This window comes from Anthonomus grandis, chromosome 7 (assembly GCF_022605725.1).
Source record: "Anthonomus grandis grandis chromosome 7, icAntGran1.3, whole genome shotgun sequence".
NCBI classification, from domain to species: domain Eukaryota; kingdom Metazoa; phylum Arthropoda; class Insecta; order Coleoptera; family Curculionidae; genus Anthonomus; species Anthonomus grandis.
The window spans coordinates 18,978,228-18,996,483 of record NC_065552.1 but is presented as its reverse complement, the minus strand read 5'-3'; the positions used below and the strand labels follow the sequence as shown (position 1 = coordinate 18,996,483).

The 18,256-nt window shown below is 33.0% G+C and overlaps 1 protein-coding gene across 4 annotated transcripts in view; it reads right to left on the bottom strand.

The window, feature by feature from the left end:
- LOC126738233 (WD repeat-containing protein 13-like) overlaps window positions 1-18,256 on the bottom strand; it is a 129,497-nt gene that overhangs the window by 106,149 nt on the left and 5,092 nt on the right. The window contains exon 1 of one of the 4 annotated variants that reach the window (XM_050443469.1): window positions 12,054-12,072. The exons of the other annotated variants lie outside the window; for them this stretch is intronic. The gene's annotated coding sequence lies outside the window, so the exon portion shown is untranslated. Of the gene's footprint in view, window positions 1-12,053; window positions 12,073-18,256 lie in introns of those variants that run through there. 4 annotated transcript variants of the gene reach the window in all.

Genomic DNA, 18,256 nt, shown 5'->3' with positions numbered 1-18,256 from the left:
ATTAGTCATACCAATATCTAAAAAGGGAGATGTAAATGACGTATCAAACTATAGGGCCTTAGTCTTCTACCAGTAGTTTACAAAATTATTGACAAATGCATGGCACTATGACTTGTTCCCTTTCTTGAGGACAATTGGGGCCTTGCAGGTTCTCACAAAACAGGACTATGGTTTTGGACATTCTTGATCTTGTCAACAGGATACTGGATTAAGTTGAGTCGGTAAGGTATTCAGCAGTTCTTTTCTGTGACCTGAGCAGGGCATTCAATTGTGCGAATTATGACCTTCTTATCGCCAAACTGAACAACTTCCACAACTTTGCCCCTCCAGCAATTTCGTTTCTAAAATCATATTTGATAAATAAGAATCAGGTTGTTAGAGTCGGTGGAGGACGTCCCAACAAAGAGAATTGAGTGTAGGAGACCCACATGACTCAGTCTTGGGTTCCATTCTTTTTTTACTTTATGTTAAGGACTATTATATCGCTTTGGGGATGACACCCTGTCCATTCCAGCTGATTCTCTTGAGAATCTTTTAAGGATAGAGGTTGCACAGTTGGATGCTAAAGCATGGTTTGATGTAAACAAATTGCTTCCTAATCAGAGCAAAACTCAGCAGATGGTACTCTCTATGTAATCTTGGTAATGGGAATAATAACACAGACTCAATTAAATTCTTAGTTTATATCGATCCACTACTTAAATGGGATGTTCATAGAGGCCAGGTGGTTAAAAAGCTCAATACTGGTGTGTATGTCTCAACTAGTTGAATGTGCAATCCAAAAGACAGCTTACTTTGCTTTACTCAATTCTGTCTTGTCCTATGATCTATTAATATAAGGAACGGGCGTCTTGGTCGGTTATCTTTGGTCTTCAAAGAAGAGCCATTCAGGTTATCGCGGGAATTGGATATAGGGATGATTGCAGACAGACTTTTGTGAAGTTTGGTTTTTGATATTGCCTTCCCAGCATATCTTATACTCTCTTGTTTCCTTTTCATTTAAAGGAAAGCTCGTATGAGGCTCTCATAGTGATGTCCACAATCCTGACACGAGGTACAAACATAACCGTAAACCCAAATATTGCCGGCTGATAAAGTGTCATGGTGCCCCTGACAACCAAGGAATTAAATTTGTCAGTTACCTTCCTAAGAGTATAAGAGCTAGGCCTTTAAATAAATTTAAAAATACTGTAAAAACGCTTTTTTATATCAGCTGCCTTCTATAATACAGATGAGTTCCTAAACAGTTGGAGAATAGCTTACACCATACAGCGATTAGTTTTGGCCTTTTGTAGCGTTTTTTTTTTGGTTGGTTTTATAATGTAACAATTATAAAAGCAGCCATATAATATTATATGAATAGTGCTGTACTATATAATATTGTATGATTAGTATTGATCGCGACATCTAGTGTCTAGTTAATGACATTGTAAAAATAAGAATTTTAACTAAAATAACTAGATGACGTTAGCTGTTCTTCGCGTTGTATTTTAAACAATTTACTGGAATCAGATTGTTTTTCTCTCTCTCTCTGACTAACGTGATTTTTCTGCCTGTCTTTGTCATTGGTCACCTCCGCCATGCTCAAGGATCAACTTTTACGTATTGGCATTTTCGATACCGGGCTGTTGTTGCTATTGTCCTGTAATTTGAATATAATAAAAATAAAGATTGATTTCCGTACTCGCTGAAACTTAAAGCTAAGCAAGGCAACGTTGTATTATCAATTCTTGTAAAACTGGGCCTGCGTGGGATTATCTATCGAAGAGGTACCCAAAAATTGCGTTTTGGCTTTGTTTCCAAATGGTGTGGTCTTCAGGTGAATAAGTTCAATTGCTCGAGGTTGGGATTCGACCTCATAGTTACCTCATGGCGACACTAGTCATGTTTTTTTTTATTTATTTAACAAAAACAAACAGGATGTTAACAGGCCGAAACCCAAAGGAACATCCACAAATTACTAAGTCTTTCAGGTGTACTTAACTAATACAAAATTAAAAAATAATACAAGAGCAGAAATACAATAAAGTGCTAAGTTTCTAATTTTGTGTTCTTGTTAATTAGAACAAGGATCTCTGATTCTCTTCTTAAACATAAAAAGAGAGTGGCAAAATAAATTTACAGAAAAAAATTATATAAGAATAGCATACGACTTAACGGCGAATTTCTTGCTACATTGGTTCTATACAAACAGACTGGAAACAATAAGAATTTCTAAAATTTCGCTGAGGTATATGGAAAGGTATTTGGGATATTAGATAACTCGAGTCGATAGTTAATTATTTTATAGAGAAAAAACATGTCTGTGTGAGAGCGCCGTGTTTTAAGAGAATATAATTGATATTTAACTCTAAGTTCTATTAAATTAGCATGTAGGTTAAATATACAAGCATTTTTATAGTCCAAAAATCTTAGAAATTTATTTTGTATTGTTTTCAATCTATTAGCATGTACCGCATATTGCGGAGCCCAGACGACAGAGGCAAAACCCAAACGACTATAAATATAGGCAAAATATAATGCTTTTAGAGGTTAATAGCCTACTATTTCTTACAATTATTAATCCCAGCATTCGATTACGCTTGATGCTTAAGTAATTAATATGTTCTGCGAAAGTTAGCTTTTGATCATATATGACACCTCACTTTCACATCAGTCCTCAGAAAGGCCGCAAAAATTTCATTTTTATTGTTCAAAAGTTGAGACGAAAGTAAATAAAAGAAAACATCAACAGTATATAACAAATAGAATAACAACAAGAACTACAGTATAATATAAACGCGAAACCGATTTTAGGGTGAGCCAAGTCTTCACCATGCTAATTTTAACACACTTACAAAATTCAAAATTGTTTTAATTATTATCATATACAGACCTATATATTATGGCAGGCATCTTAAGAAATGGTTGATTCTTCGCAACATTATTTCCACGTACAAAAGGGGTGGTCCAATAGCGCCCCAACAAGAAATATAAATTTAAATATTTTTTAAACAAATTTTCAAATGGCACATTTTTAGGCTCAAAAATGCGAAACTTCGTCCTAAATTTAACCATCTTCGTAACTCTTATATTTACCGAGATCCCAATAGTGAGCTAGGAATTTGTAACACGTCGTATAATATATAATATCTAATAAAAAATTACGTTTATAAATAATGGAACACAATAAAAGTTAATATTTTGCTTATATTTGTTTAGTTGAAGAAAACTGTAAAATAAAAATAATGAAACGTATAAAATAATTGCATTTCCTATTTTTGAGCGCGCGACTGTGTTTCCTATTTCCGGCCCGTCCACAATTCAATCCCAGCAGCATCGAGAGAATCTCGTATCTTCGTCTGTTTCACGTTATCCGCGCCGAACTTGCCTATCTTTATCTGACAAATATTGATTGTTGAACGGGCCGCCGCGCCGGAGGCTGTGCTGGAAAGACTCGAATCCACCGTAAATATATACGGGAATCGATCACTAAATATCGTAATATATTTTGCAGTTTATTTTAATGCGTATATGTAGTATGTTGATTGTATTTTATACATACTCAATTTTGGAGCTTGACCAAGTCACTTCACCTAAACTATACCAGACGTTTTTTGAAATACGTTTTTTACTTTTACGAAAAGTAGCTAAACCTAAATGTTTTTTATCCACAACGTTTCATTTATTACGACCCATAACGAAAATTTTTAAACAACGACGAAAGTACACAATCACGAAAGTACAAAACACAATGCACTAATAAAATAAAGGAAAATAATAATTGCGAATATCACTTAGAATAAAATCAAGACTACTTAGCACTACCCGTTTATCAAAACCGTTTCGACCAATGAAAGCTGACCGGCAAATATTGTGCGTCCTAAGAAACAAGAACGGTGTTGCCAGATCTGCCTAAATATCCTATGGAGACCCAATTTTTAGCCAAAATTATTATTATTTTTTGGGTTAGGTTTTAAAAGAAACCAAAAATGTTTACAACATATATATTTCGTGTGTTATGTTTAATTAGATTTAAGGAACAGGGGATGGTCAATTTTACATTGTTTTAATAAAAAATAAAAATTTTCAACATTGTTTTTTTTGATTTTCAAAATTTTAAATAGCATCCCGTCTAGATAATCCAATAAACAATCCCTACACAAAATTTGAGCTTTCTAACTTTTTTTGTCTTGGTACAGGAGCTAACCCCGTTTTACGCAGGTAGACCTCCCTCTTAAGTAGAATTCCATTAAAATTATTATCGAATTAAGTTAGTATTACGTGTGAAACTAATAAATGCGCATTTATCATAATTGAGGTAAAGTTTATTCCTCTGACAATACTCATAAAATCTGTCCAAATCATTTTGTAAGAGAAATCAATCACCAAGATTATTGATGGAAGCAAAAATCTTAATATCGGCTGCATAAAGTAATATTTTGGAGAAGATAAAACATTTTATAACATCATTTAAATAGATTATAAATAGTAAGGACCCCAAGTGGGAACCTTGAGGTACGCCTGAGGTAACTGGATATGCGGAGGACTGGTGGTCATGTACAGTGACATATTGTGTGAGATCAATTAAAAATGTATGACGCCAACCACCACAGGAGATCTCCATGAGCTCCCACTCCAGCAAGCTTCTGTAATAAAGTGTTATGATCAATTTTGTCAAATGCTTTGCTGAAGTCGGTGTACACAGAGTCTACCTGCGCCTGACAATCCATTGAACAGAGTATATATTCCGAGTAAACAACTAAGTTGGAATCAATTGATTGTTTGAGAAAAAGACCGTGCTGCTCATCGATAATTATAGGTTTTAGAAAATGTATCAATTTATTATGAATTAATGATTCACAAATTTTACCGAAGATATCAAGTTTACTTATTGGTCTATAATTTTTCACACTAGATTTGTCACCACTTTTATATATATAATTTTTTTACTATAATTGGGAATGTGTAATGTTATGTGAAAGATTACTTTAATACACTTTATAAAAGACTCTCCGACATCTTGAGGTAAGATTGATTCCTATTCTTTGTTAAACGTTTTCTTATGGTTTTTAAGGTCGCCATTTTTGAGGTTTCACCTGTTAATTTTAGGGTCTTATGCCGGGTCATAAACCAGATCTTATGCCGGGTTCTAAACCAAGTCTTAAGTGAGATCTTAGTTTTAAGGGTCATCCCAAGACCATCCTGAGCCATCTCAGGAGCTGTTCCCATTTGCAATCATGAATTAGAGCTTTATCAGGGTTTCTTGCCTCTTCATGACGTTATTGATTGGACCTTAGTCAGTTACTGTCCTTGAATCTGCACAGTGGGTTACCAGGTCAAACCAGTTAAAAGGAATGTGTAAGCAATGTTACGATTTAGTACATTTTGTACAATATACTGTGCAGTAGGTTACTGACTTTGGCCAAAGGGTAGGTACAGACTAGCGGGTTATTGATTTCTTTTTATGCTTATTGTAGCGTTTTTTTTTTAAGATTTTATAAGTAAATAAATATTGCTACACAGCGAACGCCAGTTCTATATTGGTAGGCCTTTGGTCGTAGGTTGATCAATACCACATTGCCATAAATCAAAAATAAGTTAGGCGCCACTCAATTAAAATTACAATACATTTTAATTGTTTGGAGCACACAGAATTGAGAAACATTAACTCACTATTTAACTGTTCTTAAAAACTGAAAAGGAATTTAAGAACGTATTTTAAATAGAACAAGACTTTTGTACCAGGTTTCAATCAGGTTTATTATAAAAAAATTCCCAAACAAATATGTGCACAAAATATATGACATAACTCTTCTGATTCAGAAATAAGAATCAAATTAAAAATGCATTGAAACCATTTTTATTATTTCTTAAACCACATACCTAATATCGACTGTCTTTGGCCAAAGCTTAAATAGATACTGTATTTTAATGTACACTATGGTGTGTCCGGCAGAGCCAAATGAAACAACCTTTTTTATTGGAACAATATCTAGGTATTTATTCGTCCTGGGAGAGTAATATTACCTGAGCAGTTGCAATGCAGACTACAAAATACTTCTATGTTGCAACAACATTTTATTAATAAATGTTGAAGATGACACCGATGATTATCGATTTCTCAATAGACATCAATGCCATCATCAATATGTGTCAACTTAACAAATGGACGACACTCGATCCCGCGGCATGTGCGTGCACAGTCCCTCTTGCTCGAGCGGCGTCGACCATGTGTCAGATTTAATATTTTCGCCTTGTGGCGGGCTGCCGTTTTTTCTAGCGCATTCACCAAATTATGTAATTTGGTGCATCGACTCAAATATAACCCCCCCTAAGACACACGCCCTTCAAGTTACTACAAGAATATTTAAATTCATTATGTAATGCAATGTTAACAATATCTTAGTAGACATCAGTACTGAGATTGTGTTCACCTGCAGAAACAAAAATAGTTTTTTTTTGTTACTCATTTACCCTATTCTTATATTATATAAGAGCCATATTTATTTGTCAGTGCTAGTCAATTTCTACTTATCACCAAAATACATTTTGTCTAGAACCTACATGATCTGTCACAATTACATTTAAAATATAAAACAATTTTTTTTACATTAAACACGCATTTAAAATGGCTTAGTCGTAGGTTAGGACACTATTACTGGTTGAAACGAGAGGGTGCTCTTACATTTCTTTTTGGTCTTACTAAAACTACACTATCAAATTTATTTTCTTTCTGAGCACTTTCGGATTTTGTTTCACTGGCACATCTTTTCCCCCCCTAAACTACTATCACTTCTTACATGGCTATTACAATTTGTTACATTTTCTTTGTCATAATGGACTACAATTTGTCACCCTTAGGTGATTGGACCAAACTCGAGTCTGCATCCAGAAAAATAGATATTCAGAGGGGGCGTTAAGTGAATTCAAAAAAGTGTCATATTCAAATGTCTGACGATTTTAACGGGGCCTAAAGTCATGAATGATTTTTGAAGATGTAAAAAAAGCGACCTTGAAATACCTTAGCGCATCAGATTTTTATACAGACGGTTCAACTTGATGTCCTGGTCGTCCTAAACGATAATCTGACAATTATATTGAGAAACATTGTTAATCTGACAATTAGAAAAAAAAATCTTTTTTTTTTTATTACTTTTCTTTTTTTATTATTATTTATTGATAAAAACTAGATAGAAAAATATTAAAAATAAGTATCTTAATCTTCATCCTCACTGGATTACTCTACAAAGTTGGCTTACACTTGGTAAATTTCTTCGTCATCTCGTATTTCTGTAAGTAAACATGGTTATGAACTTGTTTACTTACAGATAGAGGTAGGCGAATTTTAACGTCAAAAATATCGCTAAATGTTTTTAGACAGAGTTTTCACGATTTAATAATGCAACTTACAAAATAATGCTATTATTTTTTATGTCAATTATAATGAACATTTTTTCCTCTTACTAACTACTGTCCTCCGAGTAATTACAAATGGTTTGTAATAAAAAATTAAATTTGTGAGCATTAAAGAGTGGGATTTGACCGGAAGCGTTATTTTCCTTATTTTAATTTATTATATATTTTTTTGGCTATAAATAAAGGCTGTGAAATGGCTATGAAAAAAGCCCATTCCCTGACAACACGTGAGGTATGAATTGGTGAATTATTTCAACTATATTTTGGATAGATGACGTCAACGGCCGGCAGCAACATATTTTCGAGAATGGTCCTATACTGCTCTCCTGTAAGATTGTCCTCTATTTGCCAAATTACTCCAGGACCATTCAAAGACATCCAACCCCAAGCATCGATTGAGAATCGTCCACGAAAGGGCTTTTAATTTAATATGCATCGCTGCTTAGTTTTTGAAAACCGAAGTTTTTAAAAAAATTACGTTTAAAAACTGACATTTTTAAGGTTTTGAAGCGTATAACGTTAAAACGGTTCAAGTTAAAGCAAAACGGCCTTTACATTCCTATCTTGAAATAATTATTATGCTTATCCAATAATACTATGTATAATTCTTAGCTCAAGTATCACACTGTTAGCTGAGTTAACCATCAGTTAAAATGTGCGACTTCGGATAGGTTTTTATTTTTCTAAGGTTTTTTTTATTCTAAGGTAGAAATCTAAAAGTCGTTTTGCTTTAACTTGAACCATTTTCACGTTACAGGACTTCATGTTAGAAATGTATATTTTTATACCTCGTTTTCTCGAAACTTATGGGTTCAAAAACCAAGCCGGTATGTATAGAGGATTATAAGCGCTTTCCAATAAAGTATCACTTGATTCCCATTGCTATTTGACAAAATGTGGAGGACACATCCACTCATAGCGTTGAAGGTGCTATGCTTTTAACGGCAACACCTGTCTCTTTCACAAACGTAACATGTTTTTCGATTTCCAAAAAAATCATTCCCATGCACCATGCCATTACCATTGTCCTGAGGACATAATACAGTTCTTTGTATCTGCAAAATCTAAACGCCATATTTTTTTGTTCATACTTATTTATATTTTAACCTGATTTTAACCCTCGAATATAAGAATGCTCCATAAATAATATTAAATATATTAAGAGCAGATTCCTTTTGAAAAAAAAGAGGTTAAATTAAATTTTTCTAGTCCGAAAGTCAAAGCCAACCAAGATCCAGGGTGATAAACTTAATGTAATTTTTTTGAATTTTAGCCATAAATTTAGCATTTATTCTTCGTTTTTAACAAAGTTTGGACAATGTCATAGAGGACGCCACCAGCAATATTTATATATTTCTTAAAATTTCAACTTTTAGAGTTGGCAAAATTTAATTTCTTATTTGAAATATGCATTATGCAAACAGTTTTGGTTAAAAAAAAGTAAATTTCAAAAATCTCCCTACGATTTACTCTTTTCAAGATATTTACATTTAAAGTTTTCAATGTGCTCACAATAAAACTTAATTCTTCTACTTCAGGCTAAAATGTTTTGTAAGTAAGCGGTACCTGACAAGATGAATTATTATAAATGTCATTGTCATTGTTAGGGCTTATGTTCTTGTCAGTCACTTGAGTGGTTGTGAAAAATGAAAAACAAATAATTAGTAACGTTATCTATTACCTTTTATTGCATTCTTATTATTAGTTCTGTCAGTTATTGTTATGTATTATTACTTATTGCGTAAGACGTGGAAGTCGAAATTCTTCGTCCGCACGAAGTCCAGACTTAACCCAATAACTTTTTGCATATCGAGATACACTTAGAACATTGAAAGGCTAGAAGTAGCATGTCGTGGAACTATGGGCAGGTTTGTTTGCTTGCAACATCTCTGATGCAATGATACCAAATGCTTATATAGAAAAGGCAAAAATCACTTTATAATATCATAAACATTTTCAGTTGTTTCCGACGGCACAAAACAATACTACTGCTTCCCTTTAATAAAATATCAAGCATTTTTTTAAATAAAATATGATAAGATACTCTATATCGAAGTCAATATACAACGTTAAATAAATGTAAATAAAGTATATTAGAGAAAACGGCAATGGACTTGCAACGCCGCTCAATCGCACAAGCAATACTGACATTTCTGTTATAATCCATTGCCGTATTGCCGCTTCTAGCGGTTACTATGACAACCGTTGTGGCCAACTAATCAACAATCCTGGAGCCGTGTTACTATGCGGCTTTTAATATTAGGCCAAATTTAAACTGGCAATATTTCGGAAGCTATCAATTTTTGGACTAGATAACCTTATACAAAGTTAACCTTATTTTTAATTATCTTTATGGAAAAATAATAAAAATAGGAGGTTTTCACTTAAAATAATTGACTTTTAATGATTTTTTCATTTTAATGTTTAATGCTAGTTTTTGACCCCCTTGTATCTTTTTTTAGCCAAATATTAAAATAGTCTTTTAAAGTGGTCCTTAAAGAAAATAAAACCAAAACTAACCAATAAATAAAGGCTACTAAAAGGGAGTAATCGGTAATTATGTTAGGGCTTATAAACATAATTTTTCACATGAAATTAAAAATATGTCAAAAACGGTTACATTTAGGTATAGGACATTATACACAAAATATACACAGAATTTTACGTTGAATCCAAAAATTTAAAAATATACAGGGTATTCCATTTAAAATAACGAAGTTGAGACCTACTTCCGGTATAATCGGAAACGTCAGAACTGTCAAAATATTTTAATTGTGTGGCCCCAATCGTTTGTGCCATGTTGCCAACTTTTCAAAATTTCTGAAAAATTAGTTTCCAAGATATCGATCGCGTCTATTCGTCTTGAGACACCCTGTATAGAACACACGCAACACAATAAAAAGTAAAAAAAGAAAAAAAAGAAAAAGTAGTAAGAAGTCACATCACGCTACGCAAAACGCTTCACTGTCAAAAAGTTGTATTTAAAAACTCGTCTAGAGAATAAAATGCTTTAGCAAGTAAAAGTTTCTTTATATTTTTCCTTAAACGTTTTTCACAAGTTATTAGCCTTATATGAAGGGGTAGATGATTAAAAAGCCTTCTGCCCCCGTACACAATAGAGGACTCTTAGAACATTGAAAGGCTAGAATTAGTAAAAAACAACTTTATTTGAGTCCAACATGTGCACAGGGCCAAGAGGGGTGTTTTGTTTACAAAAATATTTGCCGATTCTCTGTTGTCAAGTCGACGCAAATTTCCAACGGAGGAAATTTTTAGCTAATTTTAACAACCATTATAACGTTAATTTAAATTATTTGTGTTGTATTTTATAGCAAGATTTAAAATAAAAAGTATAAATACCACAATTAACCTATTTTAAGAATAAATATAATATCCTTAAGCAAAAAAAAACAAAATTATTAACATTCTGATCCCTAAAACTGCTTCTAAAAAATTTGAAGCGACAACACCGGAGCTTAAGCGCCTGAGCCATACGCGTAGTGTCATCTGTCAAACGGCTTTTTGTTTATTTTCGGGATTCGTGTATTTTCTTTTATTTTTGGTTTAAAAAGGAAAAAGGCCACATTTTAGTGTTTTTTTAATTTGCTAGGATGGCAAAAACTTGTGTCGTTTGTGCCGCATTATGATAAAAAGGTGATTAAAGCCGATCTTTCATAACATCACATCATAGGGTTACCATAATCATAAACGTAGAATAGGGGATCTTATAAATATAAACCTAATAAAAACTTGAATGCGAAAGTGTGCGTAAAATACCAAAATATTTATATTTTTAAATCTAAATATTTTTTTTAACATATTCATCTATCAATAGGCTATAAAAAATATAAAACTAGAATTTTGTCCCTGGTTTTATTACAGGATTTTATGTTTTTTTTTGTTGTTTTGAGAGAAAGAAGGCATAATACCCATGTACATAATACATATCTATATATAGTTATGTTTTTTTAATATAGACATTAAGTAGATGAAATTACTAATTTTTTATTGCCTAAAGAATTTTGAAATTTATTTAGATATTGATATCTATGTATAAAGTTAATTTTGTCTTTCCTTAAAATTTGGTCGATAATTTTTTTTTTTGTTTTACCATATTGCAACTTACAATAATATATATAGTAATTGGCACCACATATTAATTTATTACTGTAATTTTTTTTGCTTTTTGATTAAATATCAAATACTTATTATAGATTGCCTAATCCTAATATATGCCCAAAGGGAGCAATGGATTTCATTAATGGAAATCAACACAATTAAAAAGAACATATTGTTATTAGTCATGTATTAGCGTTACTCATATTAGCTTTATTTATACCTAATACTTATTAAATTAGGTATGTGTGTAAAACTATTTTTTTACTAGGATTTCTGATGCACTGGTTAAAAACACAGCAGCCTATAATTCAGTTAATTTACCAAGTGATTTACCCTTTAAAGCTGCAGGGGTAGTTTTCCTGAAGAGTGCAAAAAATTCTTTAACTTCCAAATGGTATATAGTACAAACAGTGAAGCTAATATAGACAAGTATGGATAATTAAAATAGATTAATATTCTTGATACACCAAATTTTGTATAATTACAGATCTGATCATTCATCATCAACAATAACTGCATCTGAGATCAATAGTTACCGTGGGGTCTAGGTCAACAATTACTATTTCTCATCCAAGCCGTTTTTGTTTAACTGCTACACATTCCCTGACTCTGCAAAGGAAAAGGTAAAAATACACTCAAAATAGACTACTAGTTTTATGCCATGTATCATCCTATTCTATATATCTTATTTAAAAGTGATATAGTATTTTATTGTGTTATATTTGTTTAATTAAATGCAATTAATCAAATGTATGATATTACCAAGATTCGTTATAATAAAATACATTTTATTGATCAATTGAATAATCATAATTAATTTTTTTAATTTTTTCTTTTTAATTTTGGTAATACTATATTTTCATGTATTTTATTCTAGGGTAAAATCAAAATGATATCCTGAGGACCTAAGCACTGATGATTCCACCGTTTCAAAAGCTAAATCACTTGTCACCAAATTATGGAAAAAAAAGAACAAAAAATTAAAATTCGAAGATTGCAACAAACAAATTTGCGCCAAAGAAATTGAATTAGATGTCTCAAGTCATTATGAAAATACTTAAGAAATAATAACATGATTTTCGAGAAAGCCCAACATACTACATATTTTATTTGACTTGTAAAAGTACTTGTTTGTATATTACTACTAATAAACTATCTAATCTAATCTATTGTACATAGTCTTTATTCTTAGGTAATCCTTGTTTTTTAGTATAAATTAATATGATATAATAATTGGTATTAGGTATTATATAGGTCACTGTTAAATGTCTCAAAACCATTGTACAGGCTAAATACTCATAATAAAAATCTTATAACCTATAAAAAAACCTGCAACTCCTTCACAATTTGAACATCCTTGTAGTTTTAACTCTTACCGCTGAAGCAATACAGTCCCTTTGAAAAAGTCAGCACCATAGAAGTATATATTATGTGATATAAAATAAGTGATGTAAAACTGAGTATATAACAATACCAATAAAATTTTGCGAAATGTTAAAAATTTTTGTCTTAAAACATGATTTAATAAGAAATCTATAATATTATATTAATAAAATAATTAATTTCCATAAAAATGCTTTGACAAAAATGCTGCCTTTTATTAGGACCTTCCTCTAACGAAGTCCGTTAAAAAAACACATAAATAGCTCATAAATGGTAATATTACTTATACTCAAACTCTATAATAATTAATTAAAATTTAGCAGGTAAATATTTGTTGACGACGTCACTGGTAGAGAGTGCTCGTATCCGTAGCATCAACAATGCGATCGAGCGGCGTTGCGATGCCATTACCGTTTTCTCGTTTCTTCGTACTTTATTTTCATTTATTTAACGTACATATATATTGACTTCGATATAGAGTATCTTATCAAAATTATTTTTAAAAAATGCGTGATATTTTATAAAAAAAAAATATAGGGAGCAGTAGTATTGGTTTGAGCCTTCGGAAACAACTAAAAATTTTTATGATATTATAAAGTGATTATTACGATTTATCTAGAAGCATTTGGCATCATTGCATTAGAGATGTTGCAAGCAAACAAACCTGCCCATAGTTCCACGGCATGCTACTTCTAGCCTTTCAATGTTCTAAGAGAGGACTTCTCTCATTTGCTCACTTTTTGGGATAGACAGAGGTAAAGAGAAGGTTGTTCGGAGATTGTAACCCGAGGAGGAGGGGGCCAAGCTTATGGCGATATTTTTTGTGGATAAGACAACAAACAGTCTCTAAAACAAAAAGGCATGGCAATGTCAGGACAGTGTTTTACAAATAATGGCCAGCAAAAATAATACAGTGGCTATGAAAGGCAGCTACACACATAATAATAATAATAATAATAATAATAATAATAATAATAATAAGCTTTATTTCCAACAGGTTACATATACCCAGTTACAGGAAAATCAATTAAATGTATAAATGTACAAGTACGAATGCATGAACTGTATTAGATTCATGCAACTAAACTATAAAAGAATTGCTATATAATAAAAAAAAGTAGTGAGTTTGAGAAAATAAATAATAAAAAATCAACACTAAATTAGGATAAGAATCAAGAATTAATTTAAATCAAAAGAGCAGAAAAAAAATGAGTAAATAAATGTATTCAAACTAAAAATTAAATAACCTAGCCTCCCCCACCATATGCAGATGACTCAAAATAAGTGCCAAATTGTCATGGTGAATGTCACAAGAATCAGCAATAGTGTTAAAGTTTTGACACATAAAGTGAATAGGACTCTGGTACAGAATGTTGGACCTGGCTGTGTCCAAGTTAAAAGCTGAACACTGTCTATATCCTGGGCGTGGTATATGAAAGCAAATCCTTTGCAAAAGGGATGGGCAGTCAATTTTATGGTTAAGTAAATTAAACAAGAATTTCACCGAATGCATTTCTCTCCTCTTCGCAAGTGACCGTTCAGTATATCTAGAGAGCAGCAGGTTATGGTCAAAACCCCTTGGAGGATAGACTCCATCATCCTTAAATGCCAAACATTTAATGAATCGCCGTTGGACTGATTCTAATAGGTGAATGTGCTGATTGTAAATGGGAGACCAAGTGAGGGAGCTGTAGTCCAGCCTGGATCTAACAAATACATAGTAGAGAGTTTTGGCAGTGGCAGTGTTCGAAAAAAGTTTGCAATTTCTAATAATAAAACCCAGCATGCGAGTAGCTCTAGAAACAGTATCTTCGATGTGAGGGATAAAAGAAAATTTCTGGTCAAAGGTGACTCCGAGATCCTTAAAACAGGTAGACCTTGCCAGAGACTCTCCATTAACTGAGTAATTAAAGACAACTGGACTTTTGATTCGAAAGTAGCTGGCCACATTACACAGGGAAACATTAAGGTTAAGCCGGTTCAAAGTGCACCAATGTTGTACAGTATTGATGTTCTCTTGCAGTTGACCACAATCTGATATAGAGTCAATCCTATGGAAAAGCTTTAGGTCATCAGCATATGCTAACCAAGAGCAATTGAGGGTGGAGATCAAGTCATTAGCGAAAACGTTAAAGAGAAGGGGGCCCAAGTTAGAGCCCTGAGGAACTCCAGAGGTGGGTGAAAAACAAGCAGATCTAAAGCCTTCGACCACTACAAACTGAGAGCGGTCAACTAAATAGGAGTTAAGGAGCTTTATCAAGCGATCGGAGAATCCAAACTGGCGTTCAAGCTTATTTAATAGGATGAAGTGGTCAATCTGGTCAAGCCTTTTGAAAGTCTGTGTAGATAACACCGATTTGACCTCTATCATTAAGTGCTTCACACACAAACTGAGAGAAGAATGCTGGATTTGTAGTACATGAGCGGCCAGAAACAAAGCCATGTTGATCGTTGGCCAGCATGGACTTAACCTTGGGAAAAATTAATGTATAAAGAGCCAACTCGAATAACTTTGAGAAATTGCACAGAATGGATATAGGGCGGCAATTCTATATTGTTTCTGCATCGCCCTTTTTAAAGATAGGGCAAACTTTGGCTTGCTTCCAGATATTGGGAAAAATATCTGTGTTAAGGATCAGATTAAAAATGTGGAGCAGAGGGTCTGTAACACATGTAGTGTATGGCTCTTTTTTGCAAAATAAATAGAGAGCTGAACAAATACTGAGAGCACATACCCCAAAACACAATACCATCTCAGATGAGACTCAATAAGAGCATGGTAGGCAGTTTTAGCCACATCAAGTCCCAGAGAATGTGTTACTCTAATGGCATAACAGTTGGATGATAGCTTCCCTATTAAAGAGGAGATATGAGTTTCAAATTTTAATTGCTTATCAATTGTCAGACCAAAAAAATTGCATATTTCAAAAGGACTTAATATTAGTTTTAAAAATATTAAAAGTTAATCTATTATATTTACACCTTAACTTTACGAGGATTAAATCTTCATCAAACTCAAACTCAAAAATGCTTTATTGTCAATATAAACATAGAAGTTGTAGACAAAGCCAATAGACTGTACATTAAAGGAATAAAAACAAGAACATAATTTAAAATAAAATAAAATTATTTAAAACGTTGAAAAATACTTAAATGCTAATCATTAAAAACATAGTACGCTTTACTAGCAAGAAATATTTTCGGCCTTGTACGTAGGCTTTTTTCAGTCTTAAGTTGTCTTATTTCTAGTGGAAGTTTATTAAACAGCTTTCTACCTCCATATATGATAGAGCTATGGACAAGTTCAAAATGAGGAATGGGTAGCCTCAACAAATAGTTCCTGTTTATATTTTCTAAAAACTAAGCAAACTGTTTCCAAAATAAAGATACAACACAGAGTTAAAATATTATGACTTACAAAAAGCGGGCGACATGAGTCACGAGGCTTGGCCCCACATAGATATCTAATGGCCCTTTTCTGGAGTACAAACACTGAACTAAAAAGTGAATTTGAACATGAACCCCAAAAGCAAATTCCATATCGAAGGTGCGACTCGATAATCGAAAGTATGCAGATCTGGCCATGGAGAAATTAAGACTGGTGGCAATAACCCTTAGGGCGTAGCAGCCTGATGAGACTTTTCTACATACATTCACAATATGGTCTTCAAATTTAAGGAACTTGTCTATGGAAAGACCCAAAAACTTACTGAACGGTGGCATGGTGATGGCTTCATTATTTAAACATATATCATTTGTATTACATTTAAAATTAAGGATATCTGTTTTGGAAACATTAAATGTCAAAAAATTTGCATCACACCAGTCTTTTATTTTTAACAAATCTGCATGTATATTGGCCTCCATTTAAGAAACATCAGAGTCGTGCCAGAGGATGGTGGTATCGTCGGCAAACAATGTAAATTTGCCAGTTACCTGCAGTTGTGGCAGATCATTCATTTATATTAAGTTCCTTAGAGATACCACCATTAAATTTGACAGCCGGGACACGATTTGATAAGTAGGAACGAAACCACTCAAGGGCAGTTCCTCTGAAACCATAGAGCTCCAGTTTCATCAGCAGCACTCTGTGACTCATGCAGTCAAATGCCTTTGACAAGTCACAGAATACCGCTGCTGCAACTTCACCAACATTCAGTCGGTTGTACAGGTGCTCTAGAAAGCTAAAGATAGTATCATTTGTGCTCACAGACTCATGAAAGCCAAACTGCTAAAGACTCAATAGGCCAAACCTATTTAAAAATGAAAGCATCCTCACCTTAACGAGCCGTTCCAGTATCTTGGCTAAGGTAGGCAATAACGCTATAGGTCTAAAGTTAGAAGGACAGTCGCGATCGCCACCCTTGTAAAGAGGAACAATCATTGCTCTTTTTAAGCACTCTGGGAAAACTCCAGACATAAATAAAAAGTTAATTGATTCGGTCAAGACTTGCAAAGCAACAAGAGGTAAAGCAGAAAATATTTTAAGAGAAAGCCCATCCCAACCTGATGAACTCTTATTCTTAATATTAACCATTAACTGTTTAAGCTCTTCTACACTTGTGGGGGCAAAAAAGAAAGATTCGGCTACTACCACATTGCTGAGATAGCTCCTGGGATCTATTTTTTGTGAGAGATTGGCTGCAAGGTTACTAGCAATATCACAGTAGAAGGAATTGAGGACATTGGAATCTAAGGTACTTGGAATAACCAAGACATTATTTTTGCCCCTTAGCTCATTTAAAATCTTCCAAGGCTCTTTTGCTCTGTTGGAGAAATTATTTATCCTCCTTTGAAAGTAGGTCCACTTAGCCATTTTGATTGAGTTTCTGTAAATCTTGCGGTATCTATTATAATAATTTAAAAATGTTGCATTGTTCATAGCTTATTTCCTAATGTAAAAAAGAGAGCGCATATTTTTCCCAGATACTCGTAAACCCTTAGTATACCAAGGTTTTCTATTTCGTTTCTTAATATTAACAACAGGAAAAGCAGTGTTAAAATTGTTTAATACTATTTGATGAAAGCTATGCAGTGGGTTAACAGTAGTCAATACATTATTCCAACTTGACATATTGCAAAGCAAGGAGAATTTGCGGAAATTAGCTCTAGTATAAAGTCTATCGCGTGTAAACTTATTCTCATTAGCGTTACTATTAAGCTTTACTAATCCTACTATTGCCTCATGGTCAGACAAACCGGCATTGATTCTTGTACACTGATTTTCGTGTTGGTTAAAATTCGTACAGAAGTAATCTATCAGTGAGGAAGAAAATGCTGAAATCCGGGTTGGCTGATCCACATGCATCTTAAAATTAAATGAGTTTAACAGATTAAAAAGCATTCGATTTGATCC